This window comes from Uranotaenia lowii, chromosome 1 (genome assembly GCF_029784155.1).
Source record: "Uranotaenia lowii strain MFRU-FL chromosome 1, ASM2978415v1, whole genome shotgun sequence".
In the NCBI taxonomy this organism is placed as follows: Eukaryota; Metazoa; Arthropoda; class Insecta; order Diptera; family Culicidae; genus Uranotaenia; species Uranotaenia lowii.
Genome location: NC_073691.1, coordinates 19,824,014 through 19,847,443, shown reverse-complemented (window position 1 = coordinate 19,847,443; position 23,430 = coordinate 19,824,014). Strand labels below are relative to the sequence as shown.

The window sequence follows — 23,430 nt, the reverse complement described above, 5'->3', positions numbered from 1 at the left end:
GACTTTTTTTCAAAATTCCCCAGATTTTTCATCCTCAACACCTGGCATCCCTGGTTACACCGCAATTTTGAAGCAACGAGTAAATCGAATAAAACTCATGACATACTGTGTTCGCTGTGAGAAATCGATAATAACTTCAAATTAAGTTGAAATAAAAACGGAGCTCGCAAACAACCTTCGCTTGATATTAACCAAGGAAGCGTTGATTTTTCACGCGTTCGTTTAATGGAACGATGATCGGTATCTCCTTAATTTTTTCGGTTCAGTGATCCGATCTCGGACGACAAACGTAAACAAAAGAAAGAAGGAAAAAACGACGCCGCCGCCTTGCGCTCGCTCCTGTCATCCAGCTCCAAAGTCGCCACCATTTGAGTGGACCAGCCGCCATCGTTGTCACCTTAAACTAAATATTCCATTAGCACATAATCAATTTAAACCAAACTGCGCTTTCAAACTGTGACGGACGCGAAATGGTCCGAGTGAGGTCAGTCAAATCGATAATCAAAGCAACCATCGACAAAAAGAGAAAAAAAAAACAGTGACAACTGAGCTTTGTTGTCGTTCGTTGTTGGAGTCCCAAAAAAATATAAACCCTGGGCAAACTTAAATGAGTGCGAACCCCTTTAACAAGAGTCGGGAGTCGGGCTTGATTCGATTTCCGCGTCACCGCACCACACCACACCGTCAATCCTATCAAAATGTCAACCGAGAAAGACCATTTAACCGATTACCTAATGAATGGACAAACGAGAACGACGCGAGGAGCCCAACAGAACAGCTCAATCAGAAAACTTCTCAGGACCCGAGTCCGAAAGCTTGTGTTTGTTTAGGAAATCGTCGATTCAGACTCGGAAACCGAAACCGGTTTCCGCAGCGACCGATCGAAAAGAGAGAATCGCTTCGTTTTCTCTAAGCTGATTAAGTGATTACTGTCTCAATCATGTGACTTATCACACGATCTATTAATCTATGCACGTTCGGAATCACTCACTCACTTTTGTTGTTTTTAAACTTCTTTCGTCTAAAACTAAGCTTAAGCCGAAAGAAGTTTGTCAAGCCGATCGATTTTGGTCGCACCGAAATAAAGGGGGAAACAGGATCAACCGCCGTCCTCCATCTTCCGTCCATGTGGTTCATTATCGGCCTAATCGTTGATTGATTCCTTCCCCGTCCGATGCCTTTGAAGAGTGAGTGAGTCTCAATCAAAAACATCACATCATTCGCTCGCACATCAAAGCAGGCTTCCTTGCTCGCTCATTATCGCTTGGTCATGATCGGTCGCCGGGCTTCTTCGATTCTCTCGGCTTGCTTTGTCTTCTTCGGTTTCTCCCGGTTTTCGATTAACAACACGATTTGGGAAAGTTGCTAATGGGATGCGCAGCGCGCAACCACGTGGAAAAACAGTGTGCAAGTGAGCGCACCATGTCGGTAAAGTAGAGTCCCGTAACGTGGTTGACGTCTACGAACAAAAAGTCGCAGCAAAAGTTCGAAAAAAAACCGGCAGTGATCCGGAAAGTTCTCTACTCTACTCTACCGTGTGTACACTTAAGTTGTTTCCTTCCTCTCAGTTGACCATAAGTAGCCGCAGCAGGGCCGGTTAAAGTGGGTGAAACAGCTCACTGAACGTGCAAACGGGTGAGCGAACGAACGAACGATCAGCAGGGAACAAATAATTAAGGCCTCTCTACAAAAGACTTAAACGTCCCGTCGTCATCGTTTTTGGTCATCAAGCAAGCAAGCAAAAGTTGAATTTAATTTTGTGTTTTTTTTTTTTTCACTTCAGTCTGTCTTATCTTTTGGCCGAAAACGCGTTGCGCTATTCACTTTTTGCCGCTCGGAAACATTGTTTGGTAATTATCATACGACAACGACGGCGAACATTGAACACGAAATCATTCAAAAATACGGTAAGGGTGTGAACTTGCCGATGTTTTACTGTCCGACATCGGCTGTCGAGCTTTCTTCAAGACGAATCCAGAAAACTTGAATAATGGGATGGAACAAAAGAATGAAAATAAAATTTAATACGGTTTCGAACCGATTCTTCTGATGATCGAAAAAAATCGGACCGATTTCGTACCGGTTTTCCGAACTGGGTACTAAGGTTCGTCGCCTACTATAAATGCATGGATTTTCAGATGAAAAATTTTGTATGTTCACATCTTAAATGTGGTTGTATCGCAAAAACGTTCCTAAATCGCGTTTTTTTTTTTGTTCTTTTGGGGAATTAATTCATCCGGAAAAGCCTCCCAGCTCCGAGCGCAATTTTTAAGGGCAACTCTCGCACTTATCCAAATAGCTAGTTATAAATCAAATTTCTTTAAAACTGGTTTGAATATTGATTACACAATCGTACGAATTTGACCATTTTTTTCTGAGCTCTGAACAGTTTGTTAGCTACAATAGAAAACACGTGAAGTTGCCAGTGTTTTCACTGGATCGAATCTAATTCCGGTAGCCCAATTCTCATATTAATTAGAGCCAAGAAATGATCTAAGAAAATTTAAAAAAAATAATTAAAAAATGCAAAGTGGCAAACATTAGAAGAAAAAAAAAGCAACAATGACAACAAAGACGGACAGGTAAAAAAAAAATGTTTTTAAATGAGGAAATGCTAAAACGACAAGTATTTTTTTTAACAATTTGTTGTCTTGGTCTTTTCAATTTGAGTCGTTCGAGAATTTTTGTCATTTTTGCAACCCTGTCATTTATGTCACTTTTTATTATTTGTCGTTTTTTGAAATTTTTACCATTTCTGTCATTTTTGTCATATTGAAAAAAGGACTTTTTGAACATTTTTGTCAATTTTGTGTTTTTTGTGATTGTTTCATTTCAGAAATTTTTGTCATTTTTTAACTTTGAACATTTTTGTCATTTCAATTATTTTTTTATGTTCTACATCAATTTGGCTTAACATTTGTAATTTTTGTTACATAATTTTTACATTGATTTATGTTATTTTTCAGTTTTTTTTAATGTTTTGTCAGTTTCGCTATTTTGAACATTTTTTTCTATTTTAACATTTTTGTTATTTTGGTCTTTTTGGATTTTCACCATTTTTTTCACTCTTGTTTCTTTTGTTACTAAGCTAAGACGAATAGGAAATATCAAATGCAGAATAGCGATCAGTGAAAAGGAATTGAGAATGCTCATAAAGTTAAAACTTTAAGTCACTCATAGCAAACAATCAAAACTCACAGATCAAAGTATGCTTTGGCACATCGAATCAATAAATATACATTCCTGTCAGGAGTCGAAAATTTAACGCGTGTTTACGTCAAATAGACATGATGAAAATAGTGAAAACTTAAGTTCTTTATTTTTATTTCAGGTCCCGAAATAAATCAGTTCTATGTCCAGTGAAGTTCCGAATCATCTGAAATGTGAATGTTGATCTATGTTTTCAGACGATTTTGACCATTGCAAAAATGAACGAGAAAAAAAAACAAGAACCATCTAGTGGCCAGCATAAACAATAACGTCCAAACACCCGGCTGAACATTGGATGGGTGCTGTTGTTGTTGTTGTACACATGATTGAGTGAAAACAAAACGTTCTCCGGCCGGCCGGCCGGCCGCGGCAATCTGCACACGCAGCGGCAACAAACAAAATCAACCAGTAGCGCGATCATCGAACGAAATGCGCCCCAAGAACAAAAGAAACTGCTAATCGACTGAACAACGTAAACATTCCGTCAGAGCAGAACTGGAGAAGACCGCACAGCGGAGAAAACAAAAAGATACAAATGAGTTTGACGTGGACGTGCACCCTCAACTCAACAACAATAATAACGAAAACAGCAGCCACAATTCTTGGGTAAGTTTTTGGCCGACGGAAAACCGAATTCTTGAGCCCCCTACAATCCAGAAAAGGAAGGAAGGAAGTAACGAATTTATACAAATTTAAACCTTAAAAAAGGCGAAATGATTATGATTTGCGTTTTTTCTTCTCTTAATTTTGCTTTAAGATCTTCAAGTCGTCTGATGACCAGGTTTGTGTTTATTTTCGGGTCTCGTTTATTTTCCGTGGAGTGACCTTGAGCGGCGGTCGATTCCCGAAGGATTAAATCCGGAAAAATCGTCAACAGAGTATCGGGTGAGTAGTTGGAACTATTTATAGACAAACTTATTTTCAGAAAAGGAAAAATTAACAAACGGTTTGACCAGTTCAAGCTGAGGGTTAAAAATAATGCTAAAAGTGTGGGATGGTCACCGAAATTTATACAGCCGAGCAAGATGCCAAACGTTTGTGGTCATTCCGAGTCACCGAAACGACAAGCAACCACCAAAAGTTTGCGTGTTTCTTCTACACAATTTGATTGATGGTAATTTCTGGTGGTTGCACCTTCTGGTTGATTTTGTTTTTTTTTTTGGTTTTAGCCGGAATGCCCCCGGGGTAAACTCCTGTTTTTCGACCGAATCGCCTCCGGTTCCAAGTCCGGTGTCCAATTAGGGTTGTCTTGAGCGAACCGGAAGAAATTGAAATATAGCCACCGAACGGACAACCGAAAATAGATGTTTGTTTTTCGGAAACTTCCGAGGCCAATCTGAGTCGGATTTTGAAGAAGTGGTGTGGGACTCTTCTGGTTCCGATTACTTTAAACCTTGCTTACGGTCAGCAGCAGCGATTTCGGTCCGCGCTTTGCTATGTAAATACAATGTGTAAAAAGGTAATAAGCCCCCTTCGTGATCAAACCCGGGTCGGTCGACAAAAACCTCAATTTAGATTTTTTTTTTCCTTTTTTTTAGAGACCGCTACCTACAAGAGCGCGTGTACCGGTGGCAATTATTGTACAACACTGCCGTTTCAGGACGACGGCTGTTCCCACACGACGGTTCGAACAAGTTCGTGGCCGGAAGTGTCGCCCGCTACACAGGACACATTTCCTTTGATTTGGACCCAACGATAAGGCACCGGAGGTACCGTTTTTCCTGGTAACGTGAAGTTAACAACGTTCGTCGTCAATTGCTGGGAACTGGCACTGACTGGCCCCGGCTTTCCTTCCCCGATAGATAAGCGAGATAATCGAGAAATTAGGGGTGACGAATCGGCAGCGGCAGCGGAAACCAGGTGAGGAATGAACAGCACCAACAACAACAGCAACGACATAATGCGGTATTTGCTGCCTAATTGCTGTAAATTTGTACTCAAGTTTAGTGGGAAACAACAGTCGTTAAACCGCACACGTTTAAACGTTTTGAGTTTTTGCTCTTTTTTGTGGGAATTTCGAAATCAACAACGGGGGGTGCCGAGAAGGGAGTAATTTAGCTCCCTAGCTAGAAGGGAGACAGGACCGAATTGAGGAGACTCACTAGAGGAACTTTTTTCTTCAGAAAAATTCGGACCTGATTCCCCCTGGCTTGGTTCCAAGTGGGATAATTCCGTTCCACACAGAACATATATGAGCGTACATTTACATAAACATAAACCGCACATTATTAAACTCATTAACTGTGTGCTTGCTCTGTTAGCAACACTGAGCCACGGCTCGCTGACTCCTGATGACGATGAGGAGCCCGCATGAAGTGCAAAACCGCACACTTGCACCGGGAGCAGCGAGGGGCTGCTCAATTTGATCAGAAAGGCTATAGGTTCTGTCATATCTCCACCGCACCGCAATTCTGAAGGAATGGAACCCATCTGAAGGGAGGGATAGAAGCGAGGAGCCGCATATTTGCACCCATTATAGAAATTGAAGACCTCTGGAGGAGCAAAATGTAGTGTACAGGAACGCCAAACGCCGAGGTGAAAGAGCTTAGCAGCGTAATTTACATTTTTACTAGCCAATTTGTGTGCTGGGGCTGCTAGGCAATCTTTTTTTTTTGCTCTCGTTCCGATACCTTTCCGGATCAACCGTTTTCCCTGGCTTTGCTTTGCATTTTTTTTCCTCTTCGTAGCAAATTTCGGAACGATGCAAAAATTAGCTACAACTCCTTTAATGAAATGATTAGTAAGCACTTTGAGGTGCCCCCCGAACCAGAGATCAACCTCGTGAAAATTGTCGTATTAGATTTGAACTAAGCAGGCCGCGAGCCTCGGGTTTCTTTCGACAGTTCACTTTACGGGAGAGCAGGCGTTGATCTGCGTTTATTACACACACGTTTTTTTATCCGTGTCAGAAAGGTTGTTGATATTCAAATTTTCGCTTGAGAAAAATAATGGAAAACTGTTTAAACTTTAGAATAAAAATTAGTTTTTTATCTTTCTTTTTCAGAAACTGCAGCAAAAATGAAGCAATTTCATCGTTTTTAGAAGATTCAGATGCTGAACCTTGTCCGAAGCGTTTCCTGAATCGCACTCAGAAATGACCCGTATTTAAAATAGATCACAATCGGATTATTGATTTTTATGACCGTTGGTCGATTTGCTAGGGACAGAACGATTTGTTGAAACCTGGTAATGCCCGGTGAACAATACGAAATACGAACAGTTTTCTATCGCAGAAAGCCCGGCAGTAAAACGTTTGACAGAAGAGCGCAAAATTGGACAGAGATCAGCTAGGGGCCGTTCAGATACCACGTGGACAGAAAAATTAGATTTTTGACCCCCTCCTTCTCCTCCGTGGACAAGCGTGGACATTTGGCAAACCCCTACCCCCTTCCCCGGATGTCCACGTGGACAAATTTGAAAAAAAAAATTAAATACCTATAAGTTGACAGTTAGAAAACACCTCTTTTTGCCTTTATGTTATAGATATGGCTGATTCTATAAAACCGAATAAGAATTTCCTGATATAAAAAAAATTGAAAATATTAAAATTCTTAATTATTATATTTAACACTTGCTTTCAAGTAGATACTTATTGTTTAAACTTGAACTGGAAAGGTATGCCATTTTAAGATTTTGATTTAAACATCTTAATATTTATTCACTTTTAGAAAATATTTTAAAAGTAAGTATGTCCACGTGGACATGACCCAAACCCCTACCCCCCTCACCGTGGACAAGCGTGGACATTTCCATACCCCCCTCCCCCCCTAAGTTGTCCACGTGGTATGTGAACGGCCCCCTAGATTAAGGTACACGAATTTGGACCGATTTTTCTGACGATGATCGGACGGAAATCAGACCGAATCCGTACTGTTTTTCTATCAGGGAAGTCGCGGTTTCCCTGCCGACAGCCAACTTTTCGTCAGAGTAGGCGTTGATACGTTTGTTTATGAAAAACGCAAGTGTTTTCGTTTGAGAAAAAGTTGATGATTTTCAATGTTTTGCTAGTGAAAATTAATGGAAAACTGTTGGAAAACTTTGAAAAGTCAGCATCGGAGGAAGCTTGTTCTAACTGGAAGATCATATCAGCGACTGTCGGAAGCATACTTCTGACAAAATTGGAGGAATAATTTTAACAGTTTTCAGCTCGTCGCCGTTCCGTTTTCAAGGTGAGATCCGCTAATTTTCAATCGACTAATCGACCTGGTTACTCTTGCGAAGGGGGATCATTACCTTCCTTTTATTAATTGTATATGACGCCCAGCAAGGTGGACCTTGTCCGTAATTCTCCACACAAACAACACCCACTCGTTTACGACCCACCCGATTGGAGGTGGCTAGCAAAACGTCTCATTACCAGCACCAATCGACGGTCGATGGGGTAGCATCATCATCATCGTCGTCACGAAATTCTCACCTGGTAAACACATTAAAAGCTGAACGCTAGAATTAGGTTTCGGTTTGCTGGCTTCCAGCCACAAATCGACATTCGTGTTTTGATTGTGCGCCCATGCACTTTTTCATCACTCATGTGTGAATCACTCAGACGCACGCTCAGACTCTTCGACAAATGGGGAGCCAAGGCATCGGGCAAGTTTTGTTAAACGCATCCAGCGTTTAACTCGAAGAAACGCATGTGGTAGCCAGAGGGTGCCCAACTGGCAAGTAATGATAGATCGATGGAAACCGATAGTGATCAGTTTTCGAGTAGAGTGTGGGCTTCCCCCGTCGTTCGCTTTTCCTCACCGATCTTCGTTGTGATCATCGATGCGCGAAGGGAAGAACCCAGAAGCGTAAATGACTTTTAATTGACCCCTCTCCACCCTTCGACACCCTCTAACTTCTAGCTTCCTCTAGCGGAGGAAACCTGTCTGTTGGGGTTCTCCTTGATCCCACCACAAACTACCCCTCGTCAACGAAGGGCTTCAAACCAAGCCAAACCAAATGACTCTCCCCGTACCGAACGGAGATTAAACGTTCGTTTTAGCTTTCGATTTATCTCTAATTACCCCTTGAAGGTGGCGCGGCGTTGATGAGGTTAGGGCTGCACCAACTCCAACACAGAACCCCGTTCTGTGTTCGAATCTCTGTTTTGTCCCCAATCCGTTGGGTGTCTACTTTGCGGTGCAGAAAAGTTCTTGACAGTTGCAGTTTAATTGCAATATTGTTGCTGCCCCCCTTCTATAATTCAGCCATTTAAGTCTTTCTCTCTCTCTGTCGGTCTCATTTAAGTGAGGTGGTGTACAGCAAGTCACCGAGTCTCGTTACAACCGGATAGTGCGCAACGAATTAGTAGGTGACGCTAGGGCGGCTTAATTACTACAGCCGAGATCGGATCAGTCAGTCCAGTAATCCCTCGGCTCGTTTGCGACGACATGCGGTTTTACAGAAGGAAAACCGTTCGAATATTTGTCTAGATTTTATGTTAAATTTTGAATTGGTAGGCATTTTAAACGTTTAAATTTATTCTAAGAACAGTAGGCCTTGGTCAATGTGAAAGTGGGCATATAGTCTTAGTGACGAGTCCATACTATAAGTTAATTTGAAAGCTGTTTTCTGAATCTGTATTTTGAATTTGGGATCGAATTTGAATATAATTTTGATTCTGAATACTGAATCTCACTTCCGAATCTGTATTCGTGTTTTGAATTCGAGTTCTGAATCTCAATGTGGAATGCTGAATCGGAATCCAAATTCTGCATCTAAATTTTAACTTTAGGTCATGAAATCTTATATATCATTCTCAGTTTCATTTTTTTTACAAGTTTATTTCCGTCAAAAAACAACAACAAAAATTTAAAGTTTACCTACAATTTTCGAAACACTGAAAAAATATAGATTTCAAATTTCACCTCTTCGGTTCTTTAAAATGATATTTTTTTTTATGAAATTTAAATTTAAATTCTGATCCAGAATGCTGAAGTGCAATGAGCAATGAGGCCAGTCGAGGAGTGAGAGTTCAGTTGAGACAATGTTTTCAATTGATGACTGAAAGTTCAGTTTTGGACAAATTTGGGGCAGATTATCCAGTTGAGGACTAAAAATTCAGTGAAGGTTAATTTGTCAGTTGAGGTCTGAATTTGGGCAATGTTGCCAGTTGAGGACGTCTAGTTGAGGCAGTTTTGCAAATTCAAGTCTTAAATTCGATTAAGACAGTTTTGATTGTTTAGGACTTAATTGTCAGTTCAGTACAGAAAGTCCATTTGAGGCAAATTCAAAATAAAGTTTTTTTTTTTAGAATTCTTAAATTTAATTTAAAGTAAGATTGAAGTTTTTCTGTGCAATTAAAAAAGAAAATTAAAAAAAACATTCTTAAAAAATATTGGCCTCAAGTCACTACCTTGCGGTACACAAGTTTACTCCTAAATAGCAATTATTCCCAAAGTCAGGTACCATTTTTTAACAACCAGCTTAGGTAAATGTTCAATTAAAACCCTAGAAAGCTAAAGCTAATCCAAAACCGCATGGCTCAAGCCACTTGAACGGGATTCATTCAGCTGAAAAACCGACCGTTCTTGAGTGCCTTCGCCCAAATTAAGGGCAGGCATCCATTCTTTGAGCGCTCACTCAACTACAATAATTTGGTGCAATAAAAGTCATAAATTGTAAAATTTAGGAACTTCTCGACTCACTTACTTCCAGAGCAAATAAACCGAGTCGGTCATAAATTTCATTTCCTACCCCTTACTTTCAGTTGCCTTACGGGAATCCTTTCTTTTAGTTTTTTTCAGGTTTTTCGGGTGGAGAAATTACGAGGCACCTGTTTTGGGCGTAAGGTGTAAAGAGACTCCCGTCTTTCGGGTTGACTTTATTTGTTTTTCATGTCTCTCACCTGTAAGTTTTATTGGTGACGGAAACGGTTTTTTTTTGCTTTTCTGGTTCCGTTTATGATTGGAACCTTGGTTAACCACCACCACGACCGATGATGATCATTTCGGTACTTGACTTGTTGGTATGTTTTTTTTTAGGTCGGGACTTTTTGACCCCCATTTATGATTATTTGGTTTTTGTTAGAAACGAAGACGTGTTTACGGTTGTATGATTTGCGTTTAATTAGAGCGAAGCCTTGCAATAAAGCTGAAGATTATTAAATCTCATAAAAATTCAGATAAATTATTTCAAAAGTAGGTGAGTTTTTCTTTAAAAATTATGAAAAATAATTTTTAGAGTGTTTTGCTGTCCAACAACACTGAATAAAAATTCCATTTAAATTTAAGTTATTTTTCCCGGAAAAAAAGGGATGAAGAGGAGTGAACAAAATAAAAAAACAAAACAATGCATAATCAATTTGAATTTCGCCAACATCGGAGCTAAACATTGGGCCCATAAAATTATCATAAACGTCACAACCAATTCTCATTAACCGGCAAATTAACAAACCGAGAGAGAAAAAAAAAACATTTTCGTTGTCCAGAAAGAGCGCGAGGAGAAGCCAAAGAAGAAAAAAAACCTGTCAGCATACCACTTTCCATTCGAGAAAACGCGACGAGACGACGAAAAAAAATACAAGTAATGGTATTTCAACAACATTAATTAAATACAAATAACTATAAATTATAATAAATTTTGGAACACCAACGCGCGCAGTGCTGCTTGGTGCGAGAAAAAACACTTGGAGAGGGAAGGAAGATGTGTGCGGAAATAAGTTGGAGCCGTGGAAGGTGAAGAATTTTTACACTCATTTCTCAGCACCTGATCTCGGAGTCGGTTTTTTGTTTGTTTTACAAACAAATCAAACCGTTTTCAGCTTATCACCTTTGATTTGAATTTCAATTTTCTATTTTTTTGCGGAAAAAAGGTGTCAACAATGAAACAAATTTCCCCTAAAAAATAGAAGTTTGCGTTCGCAAACGCAAAGAAAGTTTGCGTTCCTCAACCGTTGTTATTGTTTTTGAAGCAAATGCAGCCTACTGCGTTGCGTTGGTGCAACAAAAAAACGCACAAATTATTTAAATGTCGATACAGACAATTCATTCTAGCATCGTTCACACATCGTCTCGATGCGACGACGATGATGGTTTGTGAAACAGTTCGAGAATGTTTTTCGTGGTATAAAAACACCTTTTCACGGTTCGTTAAGCGTCGCGATGATCGCATTCATTCGTTCATCCGAGTGAAGGGGGGTTGTTGATCCGGCAGAGTGTTTTGGTTCTGTTGCTGCTGCACTCGACGCTAATGGGTGCACTTCTACACTCTCTCTCTCTCTCATGTATTCCGAGCCTCTGTGGTTGCCTGTCAGCATTAAATGGTGTTTAATTCCGAACAGAACGCTCTTTGCTGCTCGGGTATCTGTTCAGTGCAAACACGAGAATTCATATTTAATAATTATCATAATGGGTTTTTTTTTCAACTGTTGTTGTTGTTCGCAATGAAGCTGCTGCTGCGTTTGTGGAATTGTGGAAAAACGCACTATATGAAGTCATAAACAAGCATTTCAATTGACTAGCAGCATATTAAAACGATATCAACGATTGCGATTGCTGGAAATTACGACAGGGAACGTGTTCTTGAATATTCTCTTGACTTATTTGTTTCGTTCTGCTATTTAACTCGGAACTAGATCCTCCAGTGCACATTAACCTTTGTTTTTTTACTTTTTAAGGCAACTTCAACCGAAAGCTAGAGTGGCATTTTTCCCGGTGTGGACGCCAATTTTCTGCCAATCACTTGCGATGAGTCACAAAGCAAGCGGTGGCAGCCAGCACTTCAGAAAATTGTCCATCCACGAAGGGACGTCTTTCACAGTTGAGCTCCATCGAAATATGTTCTCATTTTTCCGACCGATTGAACGCGCGCAGCACACTTTAGATGACGTAATTCCGCCTTCGATAAAAAAACACATGAATAAAAAACCATCAATGCACCTGTCACCTTGACCAACAACTGAAAAAAGAAGTCAAACTCGGTTCGATAGTTCAAGATGCGAAGACCTCAACCTCGATGCGGTCATTCCGTAATTGAAGGAAGGAATTCCGCAGAAAGGTGCGTCCATTCGTGGAACAATGGCAGCAACAGCATCCATCAATCCATTTCGTCAATATTAAGAAGTGGGGAGATGTGCGGGCTGTGAGACCGGCTCTCATCATTTAGGCTAATTTTGGCAGCCGAAACACTTGTACAACAGCGAGAAACAACGTACAATCAGTCCGGGGAACAGTGGCCTCCCATTATCGGTTGATTTGCGCAGAAAAACCCGGCAAATGAGCAACAATCGCGGCGGCCTACTGAGATGGGTTGCGTTGCGTATTACGTTCAGGTTCGGGAACAGGGGGATCAGAGCAGCGCCATTAGGGGAAGCAGCCGATATTGCTCGTGACCTTCAATTTCCCGCAGCGCGTTGCTTCTTTCGTCGAAAAATCATCAATTCATCGCGCTAATTGCTCGCTTAAGTTGTATCTTCCCCTTTATTCCAAACCGGGAAGAATTCAAGCCGAGAAAAAAAAAACCTCAGAAGCATCTTGATCGAATCATATCATCACCACAGTACGCACGCTGACCAACAACAACAGTAGCCGAATTATTGCTCGCTACATTCTTGTACGTCAGTGTGTTGTTCGGTTCGATTCGAGTCAATAATTACGATTTCGACCGATAAATTTTCAATAATCTCCGCTGAAAACGCCGGGCCATGTCCGGAAGAATCTCTCTGGAAGAAACCGGCTGAATCCAAGATTAATGGCTGCCAGAAAATTAATTTACTTCCGTTCTAAACAAACACTTTTCGTTCGGTTCTGTTCTGTGTGAGCGCAACAGAAGAAGGAACAACAGCTGATCGGAGTCTTCCGTCCGGAACCGAAAATTTTTCTGGCTGGTGCGTGTTAGGCTAGGGTCTCTCTTCGGACACTTTAATCATAGGGTACACTGGGCAGAAGGTCGAAGAAAAGTAAGTGTTGCCAGCAGCAGGCTACAGAACTAAAGACCTGGTGGTGAGCGCAATTAACGAAATTTATTTCCATTATTCATCAAGTAGGCGAAGAATCTGTTGCCTAGCACCAAACCACCAAATAATAGTAAAAAATAAAAGCAAAAACTGAAAATCATAGACGCGTTCAGTTCTGGTTTCGTTTCGAGCTTTGTTTCGGCTTGGAGTTTCCTTCTTGCCGATAGACGAAGATCGAGATATCGCTGCTACTTAGTGCTTAGTCGGCGTCGGCAAGCAAAAGGCAGTAGCAGTAGGCTTTAAAAAGTAACCCCTGGCAACGCGAACAAACGAAAAACACACGCCACTGTAGAGAATATTGTATTTAGATGGGAATTAATTAATAAGTTAGGAGTCTTCTCACTTCGTATGAATCACCCTGTGTTATTGATTTAATCGATTTCGAGAACATCGATGTTACTCTCAAGGAAGACAGCATTAAGAGAGAATTATAAACATACTCGAAGGAAAAAGCTTTGAAGTGAGAGCGAGAGAACGTCAATAAGTTGAAGCAGAACTGATACAGGACAAGACTAGTCAGTTAATAGAGCGAGCTTGAAAAGGATGATTGACGTGTTGACGAATGGTCCAAAAGTTTGTGTGGTAAAACGAGGCCTTGAAAAGAAAGCGGCCATAGTATCTTGTGATAATAACCAGATCGTTCACGACAATGGCGTGGTTGTAGGATTAAACTTATAGCTCCCAGAAGCAGGTATGTTTTTAATAAAAATGATTAAATAAGGTTTAAAAAAGAGTTCGTTAAGTTCTGAAATGGATTTTTTTTTATACTTAAACAAAAATGGCTGTGCAAGTGAAAGTGTACGGGGCAAGCGGGAATGCTGGACGATCATGGAGTGGAAAAAGGCTTTAATCTAAGTGGTGTTAAAAGTTTTGTTTCTGCATATATTGGAGTAAGTGAATGTTATTGCTATTTTGTTCCTTTTCATGGAGTACTGTGTTCAACTTTCTCGATATGTAGGAACTATGAAATGACAAATACTGTGGGCAATGAATTTGTGAATTAATTTCTGAGGTGTTCCTCAAATAAGCGGCCATGATTTTTTAGCCATGATGTAAATTATGTTATTATTAGGGTCTTTTGAACATCAAAAGAGTTTGAAAGAGCTACTAAGTGGATGATTGTCTGAATCGAGTATAAATATGAATGTGAAACAATTTTCACTGTGTTAATTTTTTTTAAATGACGACAACTGATATGAATGAAAAAAAAACTGAACTACAAATGGTTTATGTTGGTTAAAAAATGGTGAGAAAAAAAAGTCGTATCTGTTGCAAAAAGTCCTGATAAGCTTTAAGGTAAGAAAAGTCCTCTAAGAATTGGTAGATGAAATGAAAATGAATCTGTTGTGAAAGTCTTGTAAGGACTTATGATATTCCCTCTTATGTATTACACGGTGAAGTGAATATGATAATCAAAGTCTCATTGTGGTGTAAAAAAAAAAAAAAGTCCTGTTAGGGTTAATGAGAGTCCCTAATAGGTAAATCGATCTGAAAAATGATATAAAAAACTATGAAAGTCCTTTTAGGGTTAATGACAGTCCCTAATAGGTAAAGAATATTTAGAAGTTAATATGATAATCAAAGTTCCATTGTGGTGTAAAAAAAAAGTCCTGTTAGGGTTAATGAGAGTCCCTAATAGGTAGATGAATCTGAAAAATGAAAGTAAAAGTTATGAAAGTCCTTTTAGGGTTAATGATAGTCCCTAATAGGTAAAGAAAATTTAGAAGTGAAAATGAAAATCAAAGTCCTATTGTGGTGTGAAAAAAAAGTCCCCAAGGGTTGAGTCATCTAAAATGAAGTCCTGTTAGGGTTGATGAGAGTCCCTAATAGGTAAATCAAAATGAGATATGAAAATAAAATTATGAAAGTCCTTTTAGGGTTAATGACAGTCCCTAATAGGTAAATCAATCTGAAAAATGAAAGTAATTATTATGAAAGTCCTTTTAGGGTTAATGACAGTCCCTAATAGGTAAAGAAAATTCAGAAGTGAATGTAATTATCAAAGTCCCGTTGTGGTGTAAAAAAAAAGTCCTGTAAGGGTTAATGAGAGTCCCTAATAGGTAAAGCAATCTGAAAAATGATATAAAAAATTATGAAAGTCCTTTTAGGGTTAATGACAGTCCCTAATAGGTAAAGAATATTTAGAAGTTAATATGATAATCAAAGTCCCATTGTGGTGTAAAAAAAAGTCCTGTTAGGGTTAATGAGAGTCCCTAATAGGTAGATGAATCTGAAAAATGAAAGTAAAAGTTATGAAAGTCCTTTTAGGGTTAATGATAGTCCCTAATAGGTAAAGAAAATTTAGAAGTAAATATGAAAATCAAAGTCCTATTGTGGTGTGAAAAAAAAGTCCCCAAGGGTTGAGTCATCTAAAATAAAGTCCTGTGAGGGTTAATGAGAGTCCCTTAAAGGTAAATCAAAATGAGATATGAAAATAAAAATTATGGAAGGCCTTTTAGGGTTAATGGCAGTCCCTAATAGGTAAAGAAAATTGAGAAGTGAATATGAAAATCAAAGTCCTATTGTGGTGTAAAAAAAAGTTCTGTTAGGGTTAATGAGAGTCCCTAATAGGTAAATCAATCTAAAAATTAAAGTAAAAATTATGGAAGTCCTTTTAGGGTTAATGACAGTCCCTAATAGGTAAAGAAAATTTAGAAGTGAATATGAAAATCAAAGTCCTATTGTGGTGTGAAAAAAAAAGTCCCCAAGGGTTGAGTCATCTAAAATAAAGTCCTGTTAGGGTTAATGAGAGTCCCTAATAGGTAAATCAAAATGAGATATGAAAATAAAAATTATGGAAGGCCTTTTAGGGTTAATGACAGTCCCTAATAGGTAAAGAAAATTGAGAAGTGAATATGAAAATCAAAGTCCTATTGTGGTGTAAAAAAAAGTCCCCAAGGATTGATTCATCTAAAATAGAGTCATGTTAGGGTTAATAAGAGTCCCTAATAGGTAAATCAAACTGAGATATGAAAATAAAAATTATGGAAGTACTGTTAAGGTTAATGAATGTCCCTAATAGGTAAAAAAAATTAGAGTTGAATATGAAAATCAAAGTCCCATTGTGTTGTAAAAAAGTTCTCAAGGGCCATCTTAAATAGAGTCCTGTTAGGGCTTATGAGAATCCCTTATATGTAAAGCAAATAGAAATATGGAATACCTTATATGTAAATCAAATAGAAATATGAGAAAGAAATATCTGGAAATAAATGACAGTCCGTGATAGGGAAAGCAAATTTAGAAGTGAGTATGAAAATTAAAGTGCCTGTAAAAAAGTTGAGTCAACTAAAATAAAGTCCTCCTAGGTGTTATGAGAGTCTTTAATAAGTAAAACATATGCAGTTACAACTTTAAAACAAACATTGGGAAATGACCAATAGGTGTGCCAATTAATAATAGTCATGATACATGTCCAAAGTAAACCTTAGGCGCTAAGGTTCAGACTGAAACAGGTTAAAAAAATAATAATTCAAAAATGTGTATTCTTTTATATTTAATTTTAGTATTTTAGATATTTAATCTGCATAATGATATGAGTCTTTAATAACGTTTTATTCAATTATTATTCAATTATAATTACAATTGTAATTCAATTGTGGAAGCAATTTAAATTGAAGCCTTAAATTAAAAACATAAACATACATAGAGTCCAGAGTAGAGCAGTGAGTGTCAAAGCAAAATAATCTTATCAGGAGTCAGGATCCAAGAATCCAGAAGCTTAAATGGAAAGTTGAGGGCATGGAAATGTCAATAATCAAGATTTTAAGGAGTTCAAGTGAACAATCTTCAAAACAAAAATTTACTAATAAGGAGAATTCAAGAGTAAAGACTCAAGAGTCAACAGTGGAGATTAAAGAGTCATGAATAAGGATAGATTCTAAGCAAGAGTCAATAGTCAAAGACTGGAGTCAAAAATCCTGAATGAGAATTAAACATTCAAGAATCAAGATACCGAAATCAGGAGTGATGAGGCAGAAGCAAGAATCAAGAATCAAGAGCCTAATTCAAAAGAGAAAAGTAAAAAAAAATCAATGGCATAAGTGTTCAGGAAATAAGAATAAAAAAAAAACATAATAAAAAGCTAAAGAATTCACATTTCAAGAGAGAAGTGATGGTAGAAGGAATAAAGACTCAAAGCAAAGAATAAACAGCAAAGCAAAACATTTATCAGAGGAAACTTAAAAATTAAAAAAGCAAAAAAAATAAATAATACGGAGTACAGAGTAGCAAAAAAAAAAAAAAACAAAAAAAGTTAAAATTAAACAGTATACAGAAAATATATACATAAAAAGACCATGCAAAGATGAAAAAAGAAATAATAATTAAATACTAGAGTAGGAGTAGCAAAAAAACTAAAGTTATAGAAGATAATAGAAGATAAATAGAAGATAAATTTACACGACTGCAGTAAATTGAGAGAGTATAATAAAAACAATATAGAAAGGTGGAGTAGAAAGCTAGTTTGAACAGTGAAATGAAGTAAAGTAAAAGTAAAGTAAAGAGGAATATTCATAAGTACAAAATGCGAAATAAGGTATATGAGCAGGGAGTAAAGAGTAAAAGCAAAGAGAAGAAAGTAAAAAGAATAAATTAAGAATAAAAATAAAGCGTAAAGTGGAGTTATGAAAAAAGGTAAATAGAGTTATCAGAAGAGTTTTAAAAAACAAATAAAAATAAAAGGAAGCAATTAAAGCAAAAAAGGAATGGAGAATACAGAGTACAATTAAAAAAAAAAAGTAAAACAAAGAGTGGTGAGAAGAATGAATAATAAATGTAAGAATGAAATAAAAAGTAAGCGAGAAGAGTTGCGTGAAAAAAAAAGAAACATAAAAGTCATAAGTATAAAGTTATTAATAAATAAAAATAACGAACAGATATGAAAAAGAAAAAGTAACAAGTAAAGCTAGAGTAAAATAAAACAATGTAACGAGCAAAGAGAAGATTAATTTACACGACTGAGAGTTAAGTGTAAGACTAAAACAAAGACAAAAAGGAAAATATTTGAGTAGAAAACTAAGTTTGAGCAGTGAAATGAAGTAAAGTAAAGAGGAATATTAATTACTACAAAATTCGAAGTAAGGTATTTGAGCAGAGAGTAAAAGAGAAAAAAGCAAAAAGAAAAGAGTAAAAAAAAAAGTTAAGAATAAAAATAAAGGGTAAAGAGGAGTTATGATAAAAAAGGGATAGAAATTGAAAAAAAAACAAAGAGCAATGAGATCAAGAATTTAATAAAATATAGTCATGAGGAGTTAAGTGTTTATAATGAAAATAAAAAAACCAAAGAATTGCAAAGTAAATAAGAATATTGAGTAAGAATTCAAACTATTAAGCAAACAATAAAACGCATTGTTAAAATTGAGAAAAATATGAGAAGAGTGAAGCGAGTAAAGAGCGTAGAGTAAAGAGTAAAAAAAAAAAGTAAATTAAATTTCTAAATTAAAAAAAAAAAATCAAAAGTAAAGGACAAGGATTCAAATCAGGTATAAAAAAAACAGGAGTTAGAAAAAAGGGTAGTAGGTTAAAAAAACGAGGAAAAGCAAAGAGTAGAGCAAAGCGTGAAGAGTAGTGTTAAACGAAGAGTGACAGAAAAGAGTTAAGCGTTAAAAACCAAGAGTCAAGAGCAAATAAAAAATGAGCATTAGCAACCGTAGATTTAAGAGTCCTTTATAGCGATTTTAAAAGGAAGAGTAAACAGTTTCAATGGAGAGGAAAGAGTAAAAGCAGGGTAAAAAGATTGAGTGAAAAGAAGAAGAAAAATGAAGTTGAAAAGAAAAGATTAGTTTAAAGCAAAAAAAAAAAGAAAAAAAGTTTAGGTTAAATGTTAAAAATTAAAAGCATCTAATGAAATATATAAGTAAGTAACAGTAAAAGAAAGATTGAGTGAAAAGAAGAAAAAAAAATGAAGTTGAAAAGAAAAGATTATTTTAAAGGAAAAAAAAAAGAAAAAAAGTTTAGGTTAAATGTTAAAAATTAAAAGCATTGAATGAAATATATAAGTAAGTAACAGTAAAAGAAAAAAACGAACAAAGAGTGAATAACGAAGAGTTAATATAACATTAACATTAACATTATAACATTTTTAGAATAACAAGTGAAGAACAAAGAGTTAAATGAAGCCTTAACCATTAAGAAAATAAAGGACTCAAGAATAAACGAAATAGTTAAAAGTTGAGAGAATTTATGAAGTGAAAAGTGAAAACAGAAAATAATGAAGAGAATTAGTAAATTGTCAACAGTAGTATTGAAAAAAAAAAGAATTAAGAGTAAACCGCATAAAAATGGATAAGAAACGGAAGAGAGTAAAGATCAGAGAGAAAAAAAAAATAAAGTGTAAATTAAAAAAAAAAGTACAATAAAAGGTATAACTGAGGGTTAAAAAAATATTCAAATGAGAGTTTAAATGTAAAGAGTAAAGAATGTAAACAAAAATTAATTAAAAAAAAAATAGACGTAAACAATAAAGAGTACAAGTTTAGGAAGAGCCAAGAATGCAGATAAATAAGAGCGAAAAGAGTAGATTTGAAAACAGAGACAACAGAACAATAAATTTAAAAAAAAAAAAAGAACAGTGAATTAAAAAAATATAATAATAATAACAAAAGTAAAATAAAAAAAACTCAAAAGTAAGGTATTCAAAGCAAGAGTAAGACTAAAAAATAGTGCAAAAAATTTGAAGATAAAAAAGAAGCAATCGGTAAAAGCATAAATATCGAGTTAAAGACGAGAGTCAGTGGTAAAAAAGCAAATAGAGCATAGAAGAAAATAATTTCAACAGTTAATAATAAAAAAGGCTAAGTAAAAAAACACAAAGAAAGATAAAATAGTAAAGAAAAGAATTAAAAATTAAGAGTTAAGAATGAAAAATCAAAAATTCAAAAAGTGGTGGAAAAAGACTGAAGAGTAAATAAATAAACAGTGTAAAGAGCAAAAGGTTTAAGACTATAGAACAGTTATACTGAATTTAAAAGTAAAATGTACGATGATGTTTAACTGTTTTCGTTTTTTTTGGCTGAATATCTTTTGAAAGTTTCAAAAAAAAAGGCTAAGAATAAAAATACAAAAATATGTAGTTTTGTTTATGCATGAGTTTCAATATGTATTTTGATAGTGTTTGGAAGAAATTGAATAAATAACATAAAATGAGATATTTTGTATATAATTAATACACTACTAAATAGGTTCGGTAGAGAAAAAAAAGTAAGCAAACAAAATCAATTAGCGAAAACGAAATGCGGGTGTTCCATTATGTAAACGAACCTTTATACCACTATATAGTATAGTTTTCAATAGAGTATTTAGAGTTAACTTATAAGAGTACAGGTGGACGCGAATGTAGAGAATATTGTATTTAGATGGGAATTAATTAATAAGTTAGGAGTCTTCTCACTTCGTATGAATCACCCTGTGTTATTGATTTAATCGATTTCGAGAACATCGATGTTACTCTCAAGGAAGACAGCATTAAGAGAGAATTATAAACATACTCGAAGGAAAAAGCTTTGAAGTGAGAGCGAGAGAACGTCAATAAGTTGAAGCAGAACTGATACAGGACAAGACTAGTCAGTTAATAGAGCGAGCTTGAAAAGGATGATTGACGTGTTGACGAATGGTCCAAAAGTTTGTGTGGTAAAACGAGGCCTTGAAAAGAAAGCGGCCATAGTATCTTGTGATAATAACCAGATCGTTCACGACAGCCACGTCTTCCGATGATGATCAAAACGCGCTAACGAGAAATCATAATTCTTTGGTTGGGCAGATTCAAGTAATATTTAGTTTTTTTTTGGTCGGTTTTATTATTATTTGACCACCAACTAGCCTAGCCCAGGTGGTTGGTGGGCTTCTGCAAAGAGTGCCAACTTTTTATGGTTGAGACCCCCCTAAAGCTAGGTTTAAGTTTAGTGTTGTGTTTTTTTATTCATATTTTTTTTTCGTTCATCACTCGCCAAAATACCTTCTATAGAGGTAAGCGCGCGCTCGTTCGCTGATACAAATCTAAGCAATTTTGGTTTAGTGTTTCCGAAAATCAGCACACAACCCGAACGCCTCGCCACAAACCACTATTTATCATTTTAATTTAACTTTTATTTCGGCCGAGCAATGATACGCTCATTAATTTGGGAGTGTTAACTGAACGGGGTATTTTTTTTTTTGGCTTCTTCATTCTGCAATGGTAGCCAGGAGTCAAATAAAAAATAAACTTACGAAAAAAAAACAACCGAGTTTCAGATTTGTGTTTTCTTGATTTTACGAGTTTGGAGATTTTTTTTGGATTTTTTGTGGCAGGGTTGTCAAGTTTTTCGTTGATTTCGTCACTAGAAAACCAACAAAAAAAACGAATTGTTTGTAAAATTTGATGATAAAACATTTTAAAATGACCACAATTTTTTTTCAGTGCCAAACTATGATTTTCACGAATTAAATCAATATTTGAACCGAATTGTGTTGAACTATTCGTACGTTTTAAAATCAATCAAAGCAGGCTCTGTATAATGTTGATCAATTATTTCTCCGTTTTTTTTCTTTTCAGAGGTTTCGTGTTTTCCCAGAACTGGACTAAGTTTAACGAGCTTCTATAACGTGTCATAATCTTAATCCGGAAAGACTATCGAAAAAAGGTTTACAATTTGGAAGCCACGGCTATATTACAGGTAAGTTCATTTTATTTCAAATCATAATTTAACCATGACTCGTTAAGCAAGGGCTTTAAATAATTTTCGGAAATGTGAATTTATAAGAAACAACATTTTTTGGAAGGTTTGTTCCTATCGGACCAAAAGCATGAATTGTTTATGAAAATTTAACTGATTTTGATAAGAAAATCGTACATCTGACTAAACCATATTAAAGTAGAAGTTAAAAGCAAATTAAACAGCCAACTCCCCGGTTCTTTTTTCTTAATTGTTCAGGGATCTGGCAGGGTTGCCGAATCTATCGTTGATTTTGTTACTAGAGAATCTCGTTTTGAAATTAATTGTATCGCTTGAATTCAAAACTTGTTATATAAATTAGATAATGCGCATTTTTAACGCATATCATCCTGGTCAAACGTTGGGAGATTTTTTTCCAGTTTTCAAGAAAAAATGCTACTTAGAAAACACATCTATTTGTATTTACATAAGAATCATTGAAAAATAACCATGAGTTTTTTTTCAGTGGATTTCCACGAATCAACTTTTGAACTGGGAGTTTTTTTTATGTGTTCGTAAATGTTTGAAAGTCAATCAAAGTAGGCTTGTAGAATAGTTGACTAAGGGAAAAAAGCGTTTTTAGGGATTCACAACTTTAAAATGCGTTTTCTGGTCTTTAGAACCGTTTTTATCGGGATTTTGAATTTAATTTAGGATCACAACTTCAAAATGCGTTTTTCTACCCTTTCATCGGAATTCTGAGCTTAATTTGATATCACAACTTTAAAATGCGATTTCTGGCCTTAAGAAGCATTTTTTTTTTCGGGATTCCGAGCTTAATTTGGGATCACAACTTTAAAATGCCTTTTCTGACCTCTAGAAGCATTTTTTCGGGATTTTGAGCTTAGTTTGTGTTCACAACTTTAAAATGCGTTTTCTGGCCTTCAGAAGCGTTTTTCGGCGATTCGGAGCTTAATTCGGAATCGTTTTCTAGCCTTTAGAAGCGTTTTTCGGGATTCTAAGCTTAATTTGTGAGCACAACTTTAAAATGCGTTTTCTGGCCGTTAGAACCGTTTTTTTTTTTCAGGATTCTGAGTTTGATTTGAGTTCACAACTTTAAAATGCATTTTCTGTCTCTTAGAAGCGTTTTTTTTTCGAGATACTGAGCTTAATTAGGGATCACAACTTTAAAATGGCAAAGCAACATCTTATTAAATTTTATTCTAAAATCTCTGACTGTAATGAGTTATCGAGTTCGTTTTGTAATCAGAACACGAAATTGGTTAGATTCATGATAAGATTTCGGACCGATTACCCCACTACCGAACGTAATTCGAACCAGTTCTCCAACTGGGTAGAAATCAACCCGCTTCCAAAATTCAACGCTTGCTTTGATTTTCAGAAGTACACAATAAAAAGATAAATACAAAATATTCCAATCTAAAATAATTCCAATAAAGGTACTCAACAAGAAAAAACTTAAGCTTTCGCAGATGGTTAATTTTCGTTTTAAGATAGGTAAAAAGGAGAAAAAAGAGAGCGATGACGAGGGCGGGGGCGGAGGGGGGGTGCACAGATTCGTTTTTGCGCTCACTAGTTTTAAGTGTTTTTCCTTCTTCACGCGTTTTCGGTGAGATTCAACATGTATGAACG

At 36.4% G+C, this 23,430-nt stretch overlaps 1 protein-coding gene and 2 long non-coding RNA genes across 3 annotated transcripts in view; 2 read left to right on the top strand and 1 right to left on the bottom strand.

Annotated features, from left to right (window-relative positions):
- Positions 1-23,430, bottom strand: part of LOC129745452 (homeobox protein B-H1) — a 70,644-nt gene that overhangs the window by 33,732 nt on the left and 13,482 nt on the right. The gene's annotated exons all lie outside the window — the stretch shown is intronic.
- On the top strand, positions 3,549-5,047 carry LOC129745474 (uncharacterized). The gene is made up of 4 exons (XR_008737134.1): positions 3,549-3,816; positions 3,968-4,095; positions 4,380-4,669; positions 4,749-5,047. It is a non-coding gene; the product is annotated as an uncharacterized LOC129745474 (long non-coding RNA).
- LOC129745467 (uncharacterized) overlaps positions 21,671-23,430 on the top strand; it is a 136,418-nt gene continuing 134,658 nt past the window's right edge. Inside the window, exon 1 of the long non-coding RNA XR_008737131.1 lies at positions 21,671-21,798. This is a non-coding gene — a long non-coding RNA (uncharacterized LOC129745467). The remainder of the gene's footprint in view (positions 21,799-23,430) is intronic.